The sequence below is a fragment of the Cydia splendana genome, chromosome Z (assembly GCF_910591565.1).
Source record: "Cydia splendana chromosome Z, ilCydSple1.2, whole genome shotgun sequence".
Taxonomy (NCBI): Eukaryota; Metazoa; Arthropoda; class Insecta; order Lepidoptera; family Tortricidae; genus Cydia; species Cydia splendana.
Genome location: NC_085987.1, coordinates 1,343,122 through 1,367,567, shown reverse-complemented (window position 1 = coordinate 1,367,567; position 24,446 = coordinate 1,343,122). Strand labels below are relative to the sequence as shown.

At 37.5% G+C, this 24,446-nt stretch overlaps 1 long non-coding RNA gene across 1 annotated transcript; it reads left to right on the top strand.

Moving 5' to 3' along the window:
• The first annotated feature begins 16,384 nt into the window (after positions 1-16,384).
• On the top strand, positions 16,385-24,410 carry LOC134804393 (uncharacterized). Its single transcript, XR_010146117.1, has 3 exons — positions 16,385-16,407; positions 16,563-20,296; positions 20,455-24,410. It is a non-coding gene; the product is annotated as an uncharacterized LOC134804393 (long non-coding RNA).
• The last annotated feature ends 36 nt before the right edge of the window (positions 24,411-24,446 follow it).

The window sequence follows — 24,446 nt, the reverse complement described above, 5'->3', positions numbered from 1 at the left end:
ACTAATGCGGTTCTAGGCGACGTAAGCGCCAAATGCCTTAAGGTACCTTTAACCATGGAACGTCACATATTAACACGACCAAAATAACAGAACGCTTGATATGCCCCTTACGCCGCGTGGTCCGATCGCCTTGTTCGATCAATCGGACTACGAATATTTTTTTTTCCCGTTGGCTCGATCGATCGGGCAGTAAGGACTTCTTAAAGTCTTGTAGTCCTACTATCGGACTAACAGGATTTTAAAAGTTCATCTAGCCCGATTTATCGAACCACAAGGCTGTTTTATTTTCCTGTTGGATCGGTTGATCGGACATATTTTTATCGAAACTGTTAGAGAAGTCTAGTGAATGATTCCTTCATAGAGGTTATCTCATCTTAGCTCATTAAGTACTAACTAGAAACTGGCACGAGATAAACTTTCTTATATTGTCTCCGATATGTTGGGTTCAAAAATGTCAATGTCTAATGTCTAATTTATTAATCTATTGATATTGAAAATGGAGGAAATTATGGATCACGGAAAAAATTATTACGTACGTCGTAAAGGTGGTTGCGTCCCTATCGCTTGAATAAGAGACAGACATACAAAGACAGTAATTTTCGATCGACCGTCATTTGTGTGGTACCAATAATGTTACTATGACATAGTCCTACTGTGGTCTAGGGTTCCAAAATGGTTGACTGTACTGTAAAACGTTGTAAGCTACAGGTTCGTAACGTAATTCCGAACTCGTGTGGATTAAAATTAAATCGCCACAATACGAATTGTCTATCGTACTCGTATCGTAAATAACACAAAATAACCATAAAGGTGTCGGTCGAACCACCAGGAAAATTGAAATTTGTGTAATCGAAATAAGAGGATTTTACAAAGTCTCGTGGTTCGATAAATCGGGCTAGATGAACTTTTAAAATCCTGTTAGTCCGATAGTAGGACTACAAGACTTTGAGAAGTCCTTACTGCCCGATCGATCGAGCCAACGGGAAAAAAAAATATTCGTAGTCCGATTGATCGAACAAGGCGATCGGACCACGCGGCGTAAGGGTGATATGCATACACTCTAGCTTTAGTTCACAATGTGTCGTTCTCACGTAAAAGGGCCTTTTGCGGCAGGCGTTGAAGAATTAAAAAAAAACCGGATAAGTGCGAGTCGGACTTGCCCACCGTAGGTTCCGTACAAATTAAACTTCTTTTTAATTTATAGTTTTCAGATTTTTCCCTTCTTCTAGTTTAAGATAATATATTACTTGCCAAATTCCATAGTTCCAGGTCAACGGGAAGTACCATGTAAATTTTCATTCCCTTGAGGGTGTCGAAATATACGTTTTTCGCGGCATAAACGGCCGTGTCTTTTTTTTACATTAACTTAGAAGTTTGGAGATTTTCACCGCTTCAAGGGACCTGAGTATATGGTTTCAATTTCAAGTCGATACCTCCACGCGTTCCGTGATAAAGGGTCTTGACAGACAGACGGATGGACGGACAATAAAATGATCCTATAAAGGTTCCGTTTTTTTTTCATTTTGAGGTACCCCTAAAAAACCCCCCGGAACCCTAAAAAACCGCCGTGAGGTCCATTTTCCATGAGAATTTCACATGATTACTATAAGTACCTAGTTTTAGTTGTATTTGTTGATTAGTTTTAATTTTAACCATGATTGAATGCATTCACTGCCAAGAACCCGTTAGGTTGGTTCATTTTGTGTTGGAAAACGGGCGCTTGGCATTGAAAGTGTTAACGTAGATCTCATGCGGTATCACCCGCGCTAGTTGACAGTGTTTTTGACACCTGCCGACGTTCAAATCCATTTTGGACTAGGTTTGAAATCCCTTAAGGTTCTTAATTATTCAAAACACCGCCATTTATACTGATTTAATCGAATATTTTTAACTAAAGCTTGAAATCCGAATAATCGGTAAGATATCTTCATTTCATTTATTCATAACATAAACAATGTAAGAGCGAATATCAGTACTTATGACTATATACAATGAGCTTCGACCCTAATATATTAACCCCTTGACCGTCAAAGACGTCAAATGACGCGCGCGGCTACAGCCCAATATCAACGTTCGTGCATCATGGACATGGCTCACGATGACGCGCCGCGCACGATAAGTTATGTAATGTGATGGAACAGAAATACAGCGGCCAATTTGCCATTAACATTTATGGGTTTTTAGCCCTACCGGAAAACACTGTTATACTTTACCGCACTAGTGCGGGAAAGAGCACATTCTGTGCGTATGTCATCAGTTTAAAGGGCCATATGTACTGTAAAATGCTGTACGATACACGTGCGAATAGGTAATTCGCAACTCCGGTCGATTTAAAACACTTCCTTCGGTCGTGTTTTAATTTATCGCCACTCGTTTCGAATTTCCTCTTTTCCACACTTGTATCGTAAATAACTATTACCATCACGTGAAGTAAGAGCTTAGCGATATATTCTGATAACACAGTGATAACCAAAAGCAACCAAGTGCCTTCAAAAATGTACACAAGTTCAGAGAATATATTTATATAGGTACCTACTAGTTAGAATCGGTTTTTGTCGGTAAACGGGTCAGTCAGTCAGGCCAATTCGAACGTACACTGATATGTGTACTGTATCATCTAACTGATGTCATTCAGTTATCGTGTATTTTGCTCGTACTTGTCCGTACATGTATAGGCGCCAGCGAGACGTACAACAACTAAATAACATGATTCAAATATCATTCTGATGTCAATGTGCATTCAAATTGACCTGAAATATTTATACTACTACTAAACTTACGATTAATACATTTAATACTTTTTCAGACTACAAGATGAATACCGGTCCGGTATTTTATAATCGTGTTTAATGCCCTCATTTATTGTATACGCTCTTATTACAGAGCGCTTACAGTGAAAAACTAAAATCCGAATTGCTTTGCATGAAATTTCTATTTTCGTTTTTCGCGGTAGGGCCTCTGATCTATTTCATATGACTAGAGTCTGCGCGGAAAGAGAAGAGTCGTGAAATGTATTGACTCTTCTCTTTGCGCACAGACTCTACACTATAGGTACGAGTATACGTCTTGCGTCTCAAATGATGGTCCCTATGGACAGTTCCTTCAAGTCTCTTTTTATGTTTTTACCTTATTTTGCTTACTCAAATGTTACATTTTTAAATAAATAAATGTGGTAAACTTCCCAAAAGATGTCTACAAGCATTTTACGTGACAGCTAGTCCATATAGAAACGACCTGTCATACGCAGCAGCATTCGACGTGAGAGGTATAAATGGTATAATATGCTGCACTAGTTCTTACGCTGAATTGGTACACTATCGATAAAAAAAATTCTACTTGTCCTTTCCGAGTCACGTTTTAGTATGAACATGTTTTATCTGTATCTGGCATACATTTTGCCTAGATCGGTAAAGCTATTATTAAGAAACAACCAAAATATGTTAGTTCTGATAGTAAACGTACAAAAAGTTGGATAGTAAATACTTAATTATTATATAATATGTCGTCCAAACATGTTTGACATGAAATTTAGATATATGAATTAATAGGACTTGAAATGATTAGTTATTTTTAAGTGTTTTGAATGAAATATGGGCACAACTAATCCTGTATATAGCATCATTAGCTTCCTTCGATGGAAGAGACCAAGAATGTAAACAAATTTGTTCTCTATTTAGACACCCTCCCTTCAAATGAACAATGGTTTTATAATTTATTTTTCACCACACCAAGTCGCTACGCTCGTGGTTCAATTTTGGAATCTTTCGCTTGCTCGGGTATCAGTATTAGCACGAGCGGTTAAACAACAACTTTGCCCACTTGTAAAACAAATAACTATGTATTTTGAAACACACTTGCTCGTAATGTGGATCTTATTGAACCCCTTTTAGGCTCATAATCCTATATAATAAACCCGCGTGATTTAAAATTAAAACTGTATAACGTCGTATGAAACAGGTGTGCTTTGGTCATTGCACACATCGGCTTTCTTATTGAGCACATTTCGCCACGAGTGTCATGAAATGCCCAACGTAGCACATAACATACTTGTATCATACATAATGTATTACAGCAGAATATTCAGGTGAAACTTATTTAAGTAATTGAGTAATGAAACGAATGAAATTAGATAGAATGGTAAGATACCGCTCGATCTTTATGAGTAAAACTTCATGCATATAGCTACTCGTAACATTAGAAATTTGTTTACATTATTGGTCATTTCTATTAACTATTAATATGTACCGCGCGTACAATAGGGGTCATTAAGTAATTGTGACATTCCACGATGAAAGGTACCTTATGGCGCCTCAATACTAATGCGGTACTACACGACGTAAGCGCCGACCGCCATAAGGTACCTTTCGTCGTGGAACGTCACAATTTTTGTGTAAATATACGTAAGTCTCTTTCCAATGTTCGACACCCCAATGAAGTTTCCAACTAACGGTGCAGTGTCGACCACTGGTACTATTTTATCCTGGTGATGTTGCGAACCAGACTTCCTAAACTTGTAAGATCAATGATATAATCCTGTGATTCTAAATAATAAAGGGAAGGAGACGCGACCGAACGATAGAAAGAGCACGTTGCATATTATTTTTAAGTCCTCATTTAAGGTCTCTTTCTTTCTCTTAGCCGCGTCTCTTTCGACAGACCTGAGTGAGGTGCCTTATGTTGTGTTCAGCAGAACTGTTGTTACCGTTTTGTAACTGATTAAAGGAAAGTTTTGATTTCAATGTGCAGTTTTATTTTGAAGCAAACTATTAAAATTTCTTTTTATCTGGGGCCCGTTTCTCGAACGGTATCAGAGGTATATTCTAATAATATTAGTGTGTTGCCATGGTAACCCATATATAGGGTCCATGGGTCAGTTCACCGTCCAGTGCCTGTTTCTGTCCACTTGGCGTAGTTGCCACAAAGAATTGTGTATAATTTTAAACATATATTGAAATTATACGCAATTCTTGTATTCTTGAAATTATACACAATTCTCTGTGACAACAACGCCAAGTGGACGGAAACAGGCACTGGGCGGTGAACTGACGCAATGACCCTACGACTTGACAGTTCGTAGACTAAACATATTAGATACCTTTAAAGAAATAGGCCCCTGATAAAGTGATAAACTTGTTATTGTTTTTAATTTCAAATGAATTAGGAGAGTCTATTAGAGATGCAACGGATAGTTGTTTGGCCGGATACCGGATATTCCGCCTGATCAACGGCCGGATATCCGGTATCCGGCCGCCGAATATTCGGCCGGCGAAATTATACCTATATTTCGGTTTTTCAGGTGCTAATTGTGCAGGCTTTGATCTGTTTCGTAGTGAAAGTTCGCGTGGACTCATTTCTAGGTTCGAAAATGAGTGCGCGTGCAATAGCGGAATGTTTAAAATGTTTTAAAGTACGATTATGACTGTCACTGTTTCTTAAATCCAATTTGTAGACTCCAAAATTAAGCAAAATTACTATCCGGTATCCGGCCGGATAGTAGGTCACTATCCGGTATCCGGCCGGTTGTAAAAAGGGCCGGATAGGCAGGATACCGGATAGTAACCGGATACCGGTGCATCTCTAATTAGGACCATATAGGTACGACACAGAAAAATAAATCTTGTAAATCTTGAATTGGCGTGGCCGTAGCGCCAACATCCAACGCCCTTAAGACGAAAGTGGAGGAAGAACCCGCGCGAAATCGCCTTTTCATACAAACTCTTTTTCCTCTCTGGATTAACATTATTAAAAATATTTGGATACAATTTGCTTTATATTAACTACAGCCATGCCCGTACGTTTGTTGTTTTTTATTATTATAAGAGTAAGCAGCGTTTAAATAAAATGTATGACATCTGTTTTTCGCTCCTAATTTTTACCAATAATCAATAAATCAAAAAAAGTCAAAGGGGCATAGCTATCTACATTGACGTATTATATCTATGGACTGGCCTTACGGGCACTAAAAATGGTACTAGTTCAGCGGTGTGACTCACCAATTCGAGCCAATCGCGCAGCCTAACGCAGCTAGTTGCGACCAATCGCGCGCGTGATGCGAACTCATCAACCAATCGCGTGCGTGATGCGAACTCATCAACCAATCGCATTGTAGCGGTGTCACACCGCTGTACTGGCCCCATTCTTATTGCCCGTAAGGCCAGTCCTGAGATTTTATACGTCAATGGCCAACTATGGTTAATTTACATCAAATTATTGTGAAATTATTTTCCATAATGTCAATATCCAGAGAGGAAAATGGGCACTACGTTTGTATGGAGAAGCGGCCGTCCCCTTTCCTCTTAAAACAGCACTTTTATACTAGGCCATCCACAACCCATGAGGCCCACCACAAACGGCATCTTTCTCTTTTACTCCAATTAAGGCGTAGTTAGAGTGACAGAGATAGATGCTAGCAATTTACAAAGTTCGGTGTTCGCGAACGTGACATTAACACATGAGGTACCTATGTTTTCTCCATAGGTCTTAGTCTGTATCTATATCTTTAGGTATTTAAATAAAAGTAAACAAACAATTTGTAAATTTTCGGGAAGTTATAATATTTATTGGTTAACCAACCAAATACAAAACCGCCTGGCTCAGTCACTGGACGACTTGACTTTAACCTACATTATTTGATCATGTAATGTTTTCATCTACCCTCAACTGGGTTAAGGAGCCATTTGAGGTTAGATTTTCTTTACTTTTATTTAAATTCCAAAAGATACAGAGTATAGCTAGAAAGCAAGATTGCCTGTTAAATATCAAAAGTGCGATCCAAATTACGAATTAGAACCAGTCAGTACAGCAGGCTCATACTAAACGTCTACATTTCTAGAATAAAGTGAGCTCAAATCATAGTCGGAGTGTGGTGTGTATACATCAGATTATAGTCTGTGTAGCAAGAGAAGAGTCGTGGAATGTATGGGGCCCAATACAATCCACGACTCTTCTCTTTCCGTACAGACTATGTATTTCGTTGTATTATTTGCATTTGTATTAATGCAGCTGTATCTAACACACAGATTTTTATACATCTCAGTTATTTTAATAATCGTTTTTAATAGATTTTGTTTGTTGGATTAGGGAAGTATGGGGTTGAGTAAACCCTGAATCAGTAGAGTGGCTGATTGAGCCCGCGGGTTGAGTCAACCCTTAACCGGCAAAGAGTAGACGACTGAGCCTGCGGGCAGATTTGACCATGAAACGGCAGAGAGTGGTCGACTGAGCCCGCGGGCTGATTTGAGCATGAAACGGCAGAGAGTGGTCAACTGAGCCCGTGGGATGAGTTGTCGATGCAATGGGTCGAGTCACACACGAAAAAAATCAAAAAGGGCCATTCAGCCCGCGGGACGATTTTCATGTGGAGTCAGTTGCCCATGAAGGGAATCTTGCAAGTTAATTTTGAGTATTTTGACCCACTTCCTGGTTTCCGATAAAACTGAAAATTTGCATTAGAAGGAATTTTAACCACCAGCCATACTCTACATAGTCACTTTATAGGTAATACTGAACAACTTTTATTAAGGAACCAATGCCGAATCGCGATAAAAAATTTGCCTAGTAAAAATTTCATCCTGTATATCTTATCTTACTTTGCTGTAGGTAGGTACTTACTTATATATTATTTTGTATGAAACAACACAATTGTTTATTTCTGAAACTATACTACTGAGAGAGCTGTACTACTGAGAGTACATGTGCGGACATGTGCTATAGGTGCGCGATTCAACAGTGGAGGGGCAATGGAAGTGGCCAGTGTCCGCTCTGTAGAGCCCCGATCATAGACGTAATTCCGAGTGAAAAGAAACGGAAATAATTTTATCGTCCCAAGATTCAGCTTCCATTCTTTTCCGAGTGAAAAGAAACGGAAATAATTTTATCATCCCAAGATTCAGCTTCCCTTCTTTTCCGAGAGAAAAGAAACGGAAATAATTTTATCATCCCAAGATTCAGCCTCCCTTCCTTTCCGAGAGAAAAGAAACGGAAATAATTTTATCATCCCAAGATTCAGCTTCCCTTCTTTTCCGAGTGAAAAGAAACGGAAATAATTTTATCATCCCAAGATTCAGCTTCCCTTCTTTCCCGAGAGAAAAGAAACGGAAATAATTTTATCATCCCAAGATTCAGCTTCCCTTCTTTTCCGAGAGAAAAGAAACGGAAATAATTTTATCATCCCAAGATTCAGCTTCCCTTCTTTTCCGAGTGAAAATAAACGGAAATAATTTTATCATCCCAAGATTCAGCTTCCCTTCTTTTCCGAGTGAAAAGAAACGGAAATAATTTTATCATCCCAAGATTCAGCTTCCCTTCTTTTCCGAGTGAAAAGAAACGGAAATAATTTTATCATCCCAAGATTCAGCTTCCCTTCTTTTCCGAGTGAAAAGAAACGGAAATAATTTTATCATCCCAAGATTCAGCTTCCCTTCTTTTCCGAGTGAAAAGAAACGGAAATAATGTTATCATCCGAAGATTCAGCTTCCCTTCTTTTCCGAGTGAAAAGAAACGGAAATATTTTTATCGTCTTAGCCGTAAGGTTCAAATCAAGGCCTGTTCACTTCCTAAGAAAGTTATGTCCCCAAATAATTGCGCATGTATGCGCCTGAAGCTTCTATGTGTGCTTTGGCCTCCTAGAAAAAGTTGCCAGTAATCAAAATAAAAACATTTTTCTACAGCAACATTGCTCCCAACTAAGATTTAAATTTTCACGATTTTTTTACATTATTAATCATAAAACGGGACTTAAAACACTTAAAACTTAACTACACGCGATTAAGTTTTATAATGAATATATTTGCTTCCAACTGTCTTTATCAATGTTTATAAAATATATGGAGGGTAGGTACGTCTACCCACCATAATAAAAAAATATATTTGTCAATGACTCTGTCCAACTGCTGTGGTTAAAGTTCATAACGAAAATTTTATTTATTAAAACTTTAAATAATAAATACAACGTAGCGGTACTACCACTTAAGACTCTGTAAGTCTGTACCTACATGGATTACAGCAATGCACATAGAAAATGTGCTAAATGCGGAGCAACGGCTGTTGAAGATACATATTTGAGTGAAATTCATAGCTTTAGTGGGTTCAGAAGGAACCGCGTCATAACGCATCTGGAAAGCGTATTAATTAACAGTGAAGAAATGTATGAATACAAGTTGGAAATCTGTGTAAAATGCCGTGTGTAAAGTGTAGTGTATCTGTGTGTGTAAAGTGTAATAGGTAGGCATGCCTAAAGTTATTTGTATTATACTGAAAACTATGTGAATGCGCTTTATAAATGTCTATTTTTTTATTAAGTTGTCAGGGTTTAATTTTCAGTGTATATTTCTATATGTAAAACATTTTTTTAATAAATAAAATAATACAATGTTATAAACATAAATATGCCTTTTATTTAAATCAATTGATAATACCACAAACAAGGGGTAATATTTGCATCTTTCATATATTTCGTGATATGAAGATAACAAATATGTTTATCAACAGAATTACTACCTACTAGACGTGCGCGCCGCCGCGGCGCGCCGCCGCCATAAGGAGTCAGCGCGCCGCCGCCGCCGCCGGTAGTTTAAAATTCGCGCCGAAACAAGACCCGCAAGAGGGTACAAATTTAAAATCAATGGATATAAAGCGCGTGCAACGTGCCTAGCTTTAGCGTTCCGACTGTTCCGTTTTTTTTAATTCAATGCTTGATTTATTTTAACCCTTAAATCGATAACGTCCACTATACTGGACATCCCAAGAAAAAAATTCTGCACCAAATAGCATAGCGTTACTTTCCCCTGGTAGCGTACTTACACTACCAGGAAACTACGACTACTACTACTACTTGAATGATATGTTATTTTTAAGTAAGTAAGAAAATATTGAGAACCAGTGTGAACCTAATCTTTTTGTCAAAGTCCTACAGAACGCAGAACTTGCAAGGAAGCATCCGACAGACTGACATTTTCCCCTTTTTTCATTTTTTTGTATGACAGTATTAAGCAGCGTTAAAACGTGTAATAGGTTACTAACTGGTCTGTTATTTCCGTGGCAATATGATTTACATAAAAATGTTTTGTGTTTCCGTAAAAACAAGTGTAAAAAGTGTAATGTCCAGTATTTTGCCTGTTGTCGATTACACGGCACTTTTGCTAAGTCCAATATGTTGGACGTTGCCAAGTATGCGAAGAGTAAAATTATTAAATTTTCTGGTAGTTTTTGTGGTAAATAAATTAAATAGAGGGATGTTAGGTGTTTCAAAACGTTCTAAAAAGTCATTACTTGCGGTAATACAACGTAATGAACCAAATAGATAAAAAAATATATTTTTATGGAATTTTTTTCCTGTGGATGTTTTTATGGATTTTTTTGTCCTGTGTGTGTGTGTGTGTGTGGATTTGTTTTCATCAAGAGACAGACCCGATTTCATTTGAGCAATTTATTACGAAAATTTTGATATAAGTGCATGCATTATTGTAAAAACCATTGCTCATATGTTACTGCTTCCTAGGATACCCCGCTAAGTTAGATTTAATGTGAAATAAATGACGTCAACAACTGGTAAAATTTTACCACCTACGAGCTATAAAGTTATTGCAAAAATATATAAATAATAGGTTTTACTTACTTAAATTCATTATCAGTAAGTGTATTTCTAATTAAAAATTAAATTTTATTTAAAAAAACATGAATTGGACTAAAAAACTCTTATTCACATACAGTAGGTACTCTATACTCGGCGTGTCCAAAATACTGGACGTCTTTTCATTACGCGGCGTATCTTTTTATTTACACCGATCATAGCAACGTCCAACATACTTGACATATGTTTTTTTCAACATTATAATTAGATATTTTTTATATACCAAAAAAACGATGTAACACAGTTTTTTTTGAGATTTTTTCCCTTGTTGATTTAGAGTTAATCTTGGTTTTTCATTATACGTATATTGAAAAGTTGAAAATCCCACGCCGCCGGCGTTACGCCGCCGCCGTGGATTTTTTCGTGGCGCGCCGCCGCCCGATTTTTTTCTACCGGCGCGCACGTCTACTACCTACCAATACCCGCCAGGCTAAACCGGTTGTCAACTTTAGTTCCATTGGTACACAACGACGGCGCCACTAGTATAAACGTATAAACGGTTGGGGACATTTTTTTGTATGGAGTTACCGTTCTTCTCCTAGTGAGTATTATATTCTTTGGTTCAAATACTGTAACAGTAGAACAGACGTGGAGTCTACTTAAGGCCTGTGCACAACGGCTGCGTGTGCGTGACATGCACTTGCGCGTTCGGCGTTGTAGTATACAGACTAAGTCATCATAAGGATATGAGAGACGGCGCACCGCTTGCGTGGCATGTCCGTGTGCGGCTCCAACATTTTAGCGCAGCGCGTGCACGTTACGCACACGCAAGCCGGTGTGCACAGGCCTTTAGGCCCCGTTCGCACGGCAGCTTTTTCAACGCGCGTTAAAAAAGCGTTTGAATAACACAAATGGATAACCATGTATGTATTCCCACGACAGCGGTGGCGCTTTTTATCAAACGTTGTTGGATTTTCGACATTAAGCCTTGGTCGTTAAATCGAATTTAGTGTGCAGAAAGATTTAAGCGCTTTATTAACGCGCGTCGAAAAAGCTGCCGTGCTGCTGCGAACGGGGCCTTAGTCTGTGGTCAATTCAATATATTGTTAAGGTGCAGTGGGTACAACCAGCAAATTGTTTGAAAATTCGTGGCGTTTTTTTAGATGATAATACGGTTGTAAAATAATATGAATAGGAATCTTGAAGCTTTTCTCTAGTGTCGTTGATTCGGAACGTGATTAAACAACTTTCGCTCGATAGAATAAATCACGAACATAAGACTATCTAAAACGCATCATTAGAAATATGTAGGTAAGTACCTATTTTTGCACAAAAGCTATAACAGATGTAGTGCATAATTGTTTCCATCGTATTTTTTCGGACAGAATAAAGAAGTTTTATTTTTAAGAAAAAAAATTGTTTTGCCCTGATCAAGTGATCAACTTCTTACTTATTCTTGTTGCTAATCGTCTGGAATGATGATGATGATTGATAACTATCCTTGTTTCCCGGGCCTCAAATTATCTCCATACCATGTTTCATCCTAATCGGTTCATCGGTTTAAGCGTGAAGAGGTAACAGACGGTTACTTTCGCATTTATTTATACAGGGTGAAATTTAATTCACTGGCCAAATTGAAACACCCGAAAGAACTCGAAAAAATATTAAACACGTGTTTTTTCTTTTAATACGACCGCTCAGTACATTTTTTTCGAAATAACTCATCATCAAGTTGTCCTATAAACCTCGTACGTTATGGTGAACCGTGAACTACCCACTACACCCGCTTTTCTCTTATCAGTTAAGGTCATTGACACCCCGCCCCTCCCGCTGTTTGCAATCGCGTCACCAATTATGAACCCTATTGCAGCGAGATAAGACGCTTACCTACATAAGTTGCTAATTTTTCCTTCATACTTTAACGGGCTTAGGACCGTCAAAAAGCAAAGGCAACCCATTTTTAATCTAAAATGTTATTTCTGACTAATGATTATTAACAAAACGTCCGTGGCTTAAAAACAATGAGTAAAAACTAGGTCAGGAATCTATGCAGTCAGGCGTATTTAAAAAATTGAATCAACTTATGTACATTTGATTAAAAATCGACGCAATTAAACGATTTACATATCACCCTCGGTACTTACTGAAGCAAGTAATTGCACTTTAGTTGTACTGCAATAAATGTTCGAACTGTAATCCGTGCTGCTCCAAACAAAGTGCGGCACGTTTATGCACATTGTTCTTTAGTTTTCTAAGCACTACAACGTTGTTTCGCACTTGGTCAAATGCACGCACAATTAAATAACACCGTACCATTTCGTAATATTCCCGGTTCGAAAACATTTTTTTAAACCTTAGTACGCGCGCGATTATTATTTTAAGGTTGGCGAGTGACGAGTGACTAATCATTTATGCTAACCGTTATGTTTACCGCTAGCGCGGAATGGTTTGGACTACCCTCGAAATTGATAAACCTGCCTACCATCACCAACTCTAACTGGGTGGACCCTATTGCAACGATTATAAGGTTTAGTGAAGGTCAGATAAGGGTTTTGCTGATGTTGTTGTTAAAACCTACTATTAGGTTTGTTTACATTTATGGTAATAGGGTGACCACGACTCGTGGAAAATATTTAAAAAAAAATGTACTATTTTTTTTCGCTAAATAGATTCCTTAAGTGTAACCTAGTGCCGGGAATGAATATGGCCAGTGATTTAAATTTCACCCTGTATAATATTATTATTAGTAGGGGTTTTGATAGGTGTGCAAATTGAAGCCTTATCAAATAAGGGCCACTTGCATACTTTCCAGGGTTAGTCAACTAACTCTGAGTGAACTGTTTAGTACAGGGTTAAACTGTACTGATTAGTTGGCTAACCCTGGAAGGCACAAGTGGCCCATAGAGAAATTTTTAAACCCATCATTAAGTATACCTACCTCTCGCGTCGAATGATGGTCCCTATGACCGTTACTTCAAGTCTCATTTGGTTACCTAAAAAATAAGTGAAGAAATATGTTTTTATCTTATTTTTCTACTAAAATGTTGCATTTCTAAATAAATTAATGTGCTAAACTACCAAAAAATATCTAAGTATTGTAGAAGTACTAGTGCTCGACGCTGCACTAGTATTCGACATGGGCACTTTATGTCAAAGTGACAAGGATTCAATTTGAATACAGAAAAATCTTCGCCATTCAAATTTAACCTATATTACTTTGACATAAAGTGCCCATGTCGAATACAAGTGCAGCGTCGAGCACTAGTACTTCTACCTTACAAAGATTTTAAGTAACGAGTAGCTGTTACTTAAAATTTTATATAGAAAAGAAATATCATAGGGACCATCATTCGGCGCGAGATGTACGATCAAGGAACTTAATTTCAGGGCCATTTCCCTTGCTCACCTTGTCATACATACCTTTGACCTTGTCGCAGTGACAATAGCATGATATCCCTCGCCACTTTCATATTGATTGTCACTATGACAAGGTACGAAATGATACGGAAATTAAATTCTTTGCCTGTATATAAACGAGGGTTTTAGGTTACCGATTCTGACTCCATTGAAAGAATTCGATATCTTTTTTCAGTTTGGGTTTGCCATAATTTTACGGGGGGTACAATTAATGAAATAACCATTTACATATAACCAAAGAAATGGCGTTTTATTTAAGCCGAGGCATTGTCAGCGCGCGACAAAATGTCGACAATTATTTCAAATAACACCTACTTATGAATACTATACATTTAAGAATAAAAATACTTAGTTCGAAACCGGACTTTCTACAGAAGTAAAATCAAGAATACACTTAACGGTAGACGAACGGACGACACAAACAATATTATAATAATTATAACATATCAATAATTAAAATCATTATTACACAAAACTGACCTGTAACAACTCCGGTTTCGTTTAAAAACTGCCAAACGAAATTTAAATATAAATTACATTAATTGTATGGCATTTACAGCTAAATAATAAATATGCAGGATTGTAATTGTACATCAAGGGGAAGTGAGATAGACACATTGAGCTATTATTACTATTAGAGAAGCCATATAACAATCACAACCTGTAGTACGTTGCTTCTGGAAAAAAATATATGGAAAACTTGGCATAATTAATAGAAGACATTTTTCAATTGGGTTATGTACGTTATGGACCGAAGTTATTTTTCATCAACCCTCCCCAACCCTCCCCCCTCTGCGTCACCCCCCCCCACACCCCCGCAAAGGGCCCGAAACGCGGTTTTTCTAAATTTTTAAGAAAACCGTTCAAGATATAGAAAAAGTGTGTAGGAACGAAGTGATCCTTAGTAAATTTGCTATTTATCTCTTATACACACTGTAGTGCTATCACTTATAGTTTTTGTGAAATCTGTCACCATGTATGCAATTTTTTTAGAATATACTTTTTTTTTCTTTTGTAAGATAACTTTTCTCAAAATATACTTATGATATCGCCAAATTTTGTTTAATTTAAATAAATAGTTAATATGTTCTTTAAAATGGTGTATTATTTATTATTAAACTCCTTCATTTGACGATGCTATGCCATTTTGAACATACATCGTCTTCAAACATTTTTAAGCTCACCAAAGATCGTTACTATTAACCACTTGACTGTGAAACAGATCGCACGGTCGCGTTTTTATAGCTTGCCTCACATATAAGGTAGCCTATAGAAGTGGTGTACGCGTGCCTCCGTGAGGGACAAAATATACGCAATGCGACAATATTAAAAACACTTTTTAACATTCCGGACAATATACCAAAAACAATAATCTACGTATTTCGGTCGGGTTATTGAAATGAAATTAAATGATTTTTTTTATTTGTTGCCCACCATAACCCATACTAAATTTATGGTGGGGAACAAACAAAAAGTGAGACTGTGACAAGGACAAGCAATAGTACCGCTTTCTTGCTACTCCTACTGAAAGATCTATCTCGTTCGGTCATTTGGCCCCTCCCACGTTTCCTCTCTATTATTGTACCTCTATGTTGCCTCACCATGCCTGTCACGCTCTAACAAGTATGTAAGTGCGAAAGGGACGCGCATAGTGATAGGCGATAAAAATGGAACCGTGCTGCGCCCGCTGACCGAATTTTATACAACACAAACGAGGGTGAACCCACGAGTTTTGACCACAACACACATGAAAAGTTCATCATCTTCTTCGCGTTGTTCCCGGCATTTTACCACAGCTCATGGGAGCCTGGGGTCCGCTGGCAACTAATCCCATGATTTGACGTAGACACTAGTTTTTACGAAAGCGACTGCCATCTGACCTTCCAACCCAGAGGGGAAACTAGGCCTTACTGGGATTAGTCCGGTTTCCTCACGATGTTTTCCTTCACCGAAAAGCGACAACTAACGCGAGGAAGAAGACGTGTGTGGTGATCAAAAATCGTGGGTTCACCCTGGGTTGTGCTGTAGGTACCTATAAATTTCGGTCAGGATCCGTTTCATATACAGACAAGTGGTTAATAACGATATTAGCTGACATTGAAAATATTTGAAGGCGATGTATTTTAAAAATGGCATAGGATCGTCAAATGAAGTAGTTTAATAATAAATAATACATACATACATATAATCACGCCTATTTCCCGGAGGAGTAGGCAGAGACCACGGTTTTCTACTTGCTACGATCCTGACATACCTCTTTCGCTTCCTTCATTTTCATTACATTCCTCATACACGCTCGCCGGTTTAGGGTGCTCTTGACCTGGCCTTCCTTCAGGATTTCCCCGATCTGATCAGAGAAAATCCGCCGAGGTCGACCCCTTCCAACTCCCACTTCCACTTCTCCCTTATACACTCTCTTTGTTAGCCTTCTTTCACTCATTCTTTCCACATGTCCAAATCATCTCAAAATACCTTTCTCAATTTTAGTCACTACATCAACATTCAGTCCACACTTTTCCCTTATCACACTGTTCCTAATTCTATCTTGCAATCTCACACCACACACACTTCTCAGCGCTCTCATTTCCACTGCATTCACTTGGCTCTGATGCCTCTTCTGCCATACCCAACTTTCGCTACCATACATAAGTGTAGGCACCAACACCCCTCTATGAACAGCCAACCGTGCTTTTTGCGACACCTTCTGGCTGCTCATAAAAGCGTTAAGTGCCCCATTCACACGTTTTCCAGCATTCACTCTCCTTTCAATGTCTTTATCATGCTTACCGTCCCTAGTGAACAAGGTTCCCAGATACACAAACTCTTTCAATAAATAATACCCATTTTAAATAACATATTAACTATTTACTTAAATAAAAAAAACCGGTCAAGTGCGAGTCGAACTCGCGTTCCAAGGGTTCCGTACATAAGTCCGACTCACGCTTGACTGCACATTTCTAATAGGTTTTCCTATTATCTATAGGTAAAGTACTATTTTGTGTATTTTTTCAAAATTTTAGGCCCAGTAGTTTCAGAGATAAAGGGGGGGGGGGGGAATGGTCGGACAGACAGACAGACACACGAGAGATCTTAAAGGGTTCCGGTTTTTCCTTTTGAGGTACGGAACCCTAAAAGCGTGAAAGATATCGTAAGTGCTATTTGAGAAAAGTCATTAGAAGAAAAAAAACACTGAAAATGCTAAAAATAGCATCTTCCGTGACGTATTGCGCAAAAACTATAAGTGATAGCAATATAGTGTGTATAAGAGATAAATAGAAAATTTAATAAGGATCACTTCGTTGCTACACCCTTTTTCTGTATCTAGAACGGTTTTCTTAAAAATTGAGAAAAACTAGGTTTTGGACCCTTTGCGGGGGTGTGGGGGAGTGACGCAGAGGGGGGAGGGGAGGGGAGGGTTGATGAAAAATAACCTCGGTCGACAACGTACATATCCCAATTAAAAAAAGTCTTCTATTAATTATGCCGTAATTTTAGCTAATTTCACTGAACTACTGTACCACGCGACCAAAACGTCGTAAGCGCCGCGCTCCGCTTCTGTTTGATGTCAAAACAACAACAACTCATGGCGCAAAATACTGGTTCTCTGTGCCGGTTCTATACGCAGTAATAATAGTACAATGGATAGACATGACGTAGAGACCGCTCTATTCAAACACTGTTGGAACAACATAATTATCGAAATCCAAAGTTTGCCTCTCTATCGCTTGAATATTATGCATTTACTTAGGTATTTTAATTTCGCTTTTATATCGTACAAACTTTCTGAAATCTTGTTAAAGTCGGAAAAGCTAAATCTGCATGCAATTCACAACGACAAAGTGTGGGAATGTTATCGTAGATGTCAAATTTCTACGAAAATATGACGTTTAAAATGACACTACCTAACTTTGTTCAGTTCAAGTCGGTGCAAAGTTAACTTAGACGGACTCTACTTTTCGTTATGTTACTGAAATTACCAACTAATAGAGCAAGACAACCCTGTAGCGATTTTTATGACACAGACTGTGCAAGTGTTATTTAAACGTCATAATTTCATAGAAGTTTGACGTTTAAAATAACACTGTGCTATAATAATCGCTGCAGAGTTATCTTGGTCTGTGTTTACAACATTAGGAACACTAAAACAGCTTGAATAAAAAATAAATACCACGAATATGTACGAGCCCCGATGCACATGTTTTCGTCTAGTGAGACCATTTTTTCAGGTTCTCGCGTTTGTTCAAAAATAATGTTTTTGTTTAAAAATTACTAGTATTTAATGCTTATACTAATGTAATTTAATTTTATATGGTAATACTCTGCAATAACTAAATCCAAATACAAGAAATACCGTTTGTACTGAAAGAAAAAAGATGTTTTTTAATTTTTTTATTGACGGGTAGGATTACAACATATGTGAAAAGGGCTATCACTAGGGAAAGCAACACGGCTCTGCCAATATACTGACAATTTTGTTTCGAGCCCATGCATGCAGCAGTGCTGTAGGAGAGGACAATATGATTTGGACAACGTTTTTGAAAAGTCCTTTTTTTCAGCAATAAAAGTCTCATGCAATTTTATTATCCGATCAAAATAAACTAGATTAAACATTAAACATTAGATTATTTTATTATGGTTCCCATTACTGGGTCATTTTATGTTCATGTGTAAAATTTATTACAATAAACAAAATTGTTGCGTGGAACTAGACGAAATAATTTGCATCGGGGCTCGTATATTATTATATCCACAGTTACATTTTCAAGATAGTTGAAATTTGACTTAATGTCACTATGACAATGTTCAAATTTCAGTTCGATAAAAGTGATACATAGAACCCTGTAATATTGGGCAAGCGATATATGTAGGTAGGTATATCATAAAGAGTTGTTTCTACGCCGTGTCTTGAGTTTGATACAATAGTATACAGTATACACAACCTGTGTTCTCTCTGCAAAACTCTTACAATCTCAGTGTTACTAATACATTCAGCGGGTACTACATATATACTCCATTCCAGGTAACATTATAGACTCTACAAGATCACAGAATCAGAGATTCTAAACCGCTTCGATTAAGGGTGGTATTCCACCTATCCAATTTATTTGTCCAATGTGTATTGCATTTCACATTTTGCTTTATTGAGAGAGTGAGAGGCAATGAAATTGGACAGGTGGAATACCACCCTTAGATACGTGAACGAATTCAAAAGTAAATTGTAGACAGTAAGGACAGCAATGACACCAGATATCGAGCGTCGTTGACCTCTGGCCCTTTAGATGATTTGTAAGAAAACTAGGGGACATTCTTTATTGATTGTAAACTACAATTAGAATAAAGCATTATTTACAAATTCTGATGTGAAAGTCGCTGAAATGATTCTGGTGGATAAATTCGGTGGAAATATTTTCTTCGATATTTTACTTACAATAACTAAATAAGAGCACCGTGAACAAAGTTTTGTACGGTGCTCTAAAAATGTGGGATAATCTTACACACATCCACCTAGTCCCACAGTAAGCTTAGTGGTGGGTAGTAGACGACGATACCTAGATATAATACTTATGACGGCTGTACACACCCGTCACGAGACCCCGAGACAGGCCGAGAACGAGTGTGTACATACTGCTCCCGTCTCGTCTCGCCCTTCTTTGACCTAGTCTGTTTTTGCCTGAGAGGCTCTGGACGAGTGTGGACAGCCGGCATAGTTACAACTTAGTTGAGATCGTATGACTGAGAAATGTTACTTAGGCCCACTTGCACCATCCCACTAACCCGGGGTTAAGCGGTTTAACCGTCAACCCAGTGACAAATTGTACTAGTAACCATGGTAACTCCAGGTTTAACAGGTTAACCCCGGGTTAGTGGAATGGTGCAAGTGGGTCTTATTGAATATATGTCATCCTAAAACTTGCACCACAATCAGTTTTCTTGATTATTCCCACTAGTTACCACCAAGTTGTTACCAGTGGTAACTATGTACTGGGAAAATTTTTCCCACCTTTTACCACTGGTAAAAATGGGATTATTTTCCTAGTAGTTACCACCGAAATTTGGTTAGAGTTCAATACTAATAAGGTACGGTTTCGTTCCGTCTATTTCCACCTGGAATGGAGTATAACATATTAAATGACCATTATTGGACGTTACTCGTGTATGTATGTATTAGGTCATTACCTATGAAATTGGCGTTTTGTTCGGAGAATTTCAACGAAACACGAATTTCCATACAATTAATTTTGCGGATATTTTTTTGATGGCTAATTCAAACCAAACAAAATTTTTCCAGTAATTTTTGACACCTTTAAGGTATAAACTGAAATAAATGTCATATACTAAGAAAAAGTGACCAAGGCCTCCAGTGCCCCAGGCTGGAATCGAACCAGCGATAACTTGATAAAAAAACAAATTAAAATATTTTCTGAAAAATAATTTAATTTGTTCAAATACTTCATAGTACCTTTAAGGTATGTTTTCAATATCTCCATTTCTTGAAAATTGGTACCATTAGAAAAATATAAGTAATTTTAATACTCGAACCGACAGCACATGAAAAGACCTATTTTCAAGGCTTAATTCTGAACACTTAACAATAAAAAATAACAATTAATTGCTGTCAAGCAGTTTGGCGAAATCATATTGTAGTTTTATTGTAATTGTGTATGTACTTTTGTAAAAAAAAAAAAACTAGGATCAGACTTATATCTATGAACAAAAACGCCAATTTCATAGGTAAGGACCTAATATGTACAGTACAGTCGCCAGTATGTAAGTATCCCGCTATATTACCTACACAATCTCGTATTCAATACTGCATTGCTTAAATACAATAATACGCTTATATATATATATATACCAACGCGAATATAATGACAATAAATAGACAACTAGCCGATAGTTTCTCACAGCTCTTAATTGTATATAAAATAGGAAAAATGCGGGTAGATGTAACGTGGAAATTAAAAGTTACCTCATTTTGACTAAAAATTGTTTTTTATAATATTATTACTTTACATAAGTAAATTCAGGATTAAATGCCCTATTGGCAATTAAATTTGTTTAAAAATATATACTATTTTTCATACAACATTATATATTTCTAATACATATTTGCGTATGGCGGGCCTGATTTGGTAAAATTATAATTTAAATAATGCGAGCGAGACAGCGATGTCCCGCTCGTACACCGAAGCGGAGTGCGGATTTGACCGCTTTTGACTTGTCAAATTGTAAATTGCTTTCATATCGAGCACTGGAAGTTAGGGGTTGTTAAAAATATATTTTAGCGTTGTGGGGGTTAAATCTACCCGCCAATTTCGAGTCTGCCAGGCAAGTGTGCTGATAGCTCGCAGATTACTACCCATAGATTTTGCATTTGCACTCACCGCATAAAGTCCCTCTTAGGCTTCGTTTCCACCGGAGATGTACGAGGATGCGTAACTATGGGTTTGTTAAAAGTTAAGAACCAATACAATCACTTCATTTACTTCTTCTTCGTAACAAACACATCGCTATGCATCCTCGCACATATCTGGGGGCAACGCAGCCTCTGCAGATTTGGCACAAACCGGTATCTCAATAGAACAGTTCTTTAACCGGTAACGGCAAACGGAAACGAAATTGGTTTGAGAAGTAAAACGGTTTCCGAGCCCCGATTTTATCAATGAACTGAACGTACAGTCAGAGTTTAATTTCCTACCCATTTTGTACTTTGTCACAGTAACAATTAGTCTAGCGACTTTCATATTGACCGTCACTGTGACACGACACGGTAAGAAATGGGTAGGAAATATTTTTTTTTTGACTGTACGTAAGTGCTTGTGCGGTGAGAGTAGTCTAATGCCACATCTATTTGGTAATCTACGCTTCAGCGCCGATACATAGCTGCCGACGGCAACGCTAGGGTTGTCACCGATTTAGCAGAAACACCCGATTGTTTACATAAATTTGTTTGTTTGTACATACATTAACAAGTCGAAATAATTGGAACAACTACGAGCCCCGATGCACATGTTTTCGTCTAGTGAGACCATTTTTTGAGGTTCTCGCGTTTGTTCAAAAATAATGTTTTTGTTTAAAAATTACTAATATTTAATGCTTATACTAATGTAATTTAAGTTTATATGGTAATACTCTGCAATAACTAAATCCAAATACAAGAAATACCGTTTGTACTGAAAGAAAAAAAATAATGATTTTTTATTTTTTTTATTGACGGGTAGGATTACAACATATGTGAAAAGGGCTATTACTAGGGAAAGCAATAGGGCTCTGCCAATGTACTGACAATTTTGTTTCGAGCCCATGCATGCAGCAGTGCTGTAGGAGAGGACAATATGTTTTGGACAACGTTTTTGAAAAGTCCTTTTTTTCAGCAATAAAAGCCTCATGCAATTTTATTATACGATCAAAATAAACTACATTAAACATTGCTATTATGGTTCCCATTACTGGGTCATTTTATGTTCATGTGTAAAATTTATTAAAATAAACAAAATTGTTGCGTGGAACTAGACGAAATAATTTGCATCGGGGCTCGTATACTATATATAGTTCACGGACGTGCGACTGAAATTAAACAATCAACAAATTATATTGGTCATTTGATGTACAGTCAGCAATCAGCATCAAATAGATAGGGACGGTCAAAGTGGCCAAATATATCGATAAACATCCCTATTCCTATGGTAACAAAGGTATGTTACGATATATTTAGTCACGTAGGCCGTCACTATCTTATTAACGCTGACTGTACTTGTAACGGAAGTTTTTCTATGGGTAACATAACTACCCAACTTTATTTCGTCCCGTGGCTAAATAACATCAACTGACATTTCGTCAGGTGACAAGCAAAACTCACTAAGTACCACCACAACACAAGTTCATAGCCATAGTGAACCATATTAGTACTAAAAGAAGGTCGATTTTTGTTTAATTTTTTTTTAGTAATTAGTGACGTTTGCTTGTCACCTGACGATTTATTCTAAATGACATAGATGTAGTGCATCATTATTTTCCATCGTATTTTCACGGAAGCTTACGAACGTGTCTTGCTATTTCCCAGTAAAAAATGTATTGAGGTTGACTGAACTAGCATGGCAAATACGAACGTTTCCGAGAAAATACGATGGAAAACAATTATGCACTACATCTGTACACTAATATACGTCTCAAAATCGGAAGCATTTGTCAAAATTATTGATCTAAGCATGATGACAACCCTTTTTATATAATGGAATACACAGACATCGAGGAACAACATGTAGGTATATTACAGTCAGTATAGGTAATACTTTGATGAGGGTGACTATCAAATTCATTGTAGATTTTGTCCTTCAGAAAATACAATTAATAATAAGGTCAATTCGGGTAAGTGTGGCGGGCCTTCACATTGGGGCCTCTTTACACATTGATTAGTTTGTTGTGTATGGGTGGTGTTCCGTCTGTCCAATGTGTATTTTGTCTCACGTTTTGCTTAATGGGAGAGTGAAACGCAATACCACCCTATGACGCCGAACGAGTGCACCTACGGCACGTGCATTTCTTCTGCAACATTTGTTTCTATTCTTATATAACTAACTCGTGTACTATAATACTGTCTAAAACAGTATGACACTTTTCTGGTTCGGACTTCGTCATACAACGAATTTGAAAATAACCCATTTGCTTTAAGGGATTGTTCATAACATGCCAGCTTCGCGTATTCATCAAATACAACGTCTTATTATAATGGAAGCTACATCTGCTGTTTTAGTTAATATTTAACCTATTTAGCGCCTAGGGGATATTTGGACCAATAACGAGACCCAAACGCAAAGGCAAACGTATTTTTAATCATATTCTGTAATACATTAATGACGTTATTCATAAACGCGTTTCTGGTCTGAATTAGCTATGAATCGTCTGTCCTTATATACCATTTTGACTTATGTATTTGTAAGAAAGTGATAAAACATAATTTAACTAAATCAGGCCCGTAAAGTTTTATGAATAAGGTTATTATATTACATAATTTTCTGTTCATACAGAGTTTCAACACAGCTTGAAGCAAAACATTTGTTTCACCTGTAAGCGGCACCTGCTTATTGCTATGAATTGTCAATGTCAAGTTTAAGTTTTCGATTTACGCCACAAGATGGCATACTCTAAGTGTCACTTGTGTTTTACCTTGAGTCCCACGGGAATCTAAATTTACTGTTAAAGTAGTTTTTTGGCTGGCAAGATGTACCCCTCTGCTCTAGGGCTTAAGGGGGGTATTCCACCTGTCCAATTTATTTATCCAATGGCAGTGTGTCTCACTCTCTCATTAAAGCAAAATGTGAGACGCAATACCACCCTAATCTACACTTGGCGCTAAAACGGTTAAAAATGTATAACATAAAAAGCCAATTTTATTGAAGATAATCGAAAAAAAGTTGTAAAATTGAACACAAGGCGTATGGAAGCGACATCTATTGCG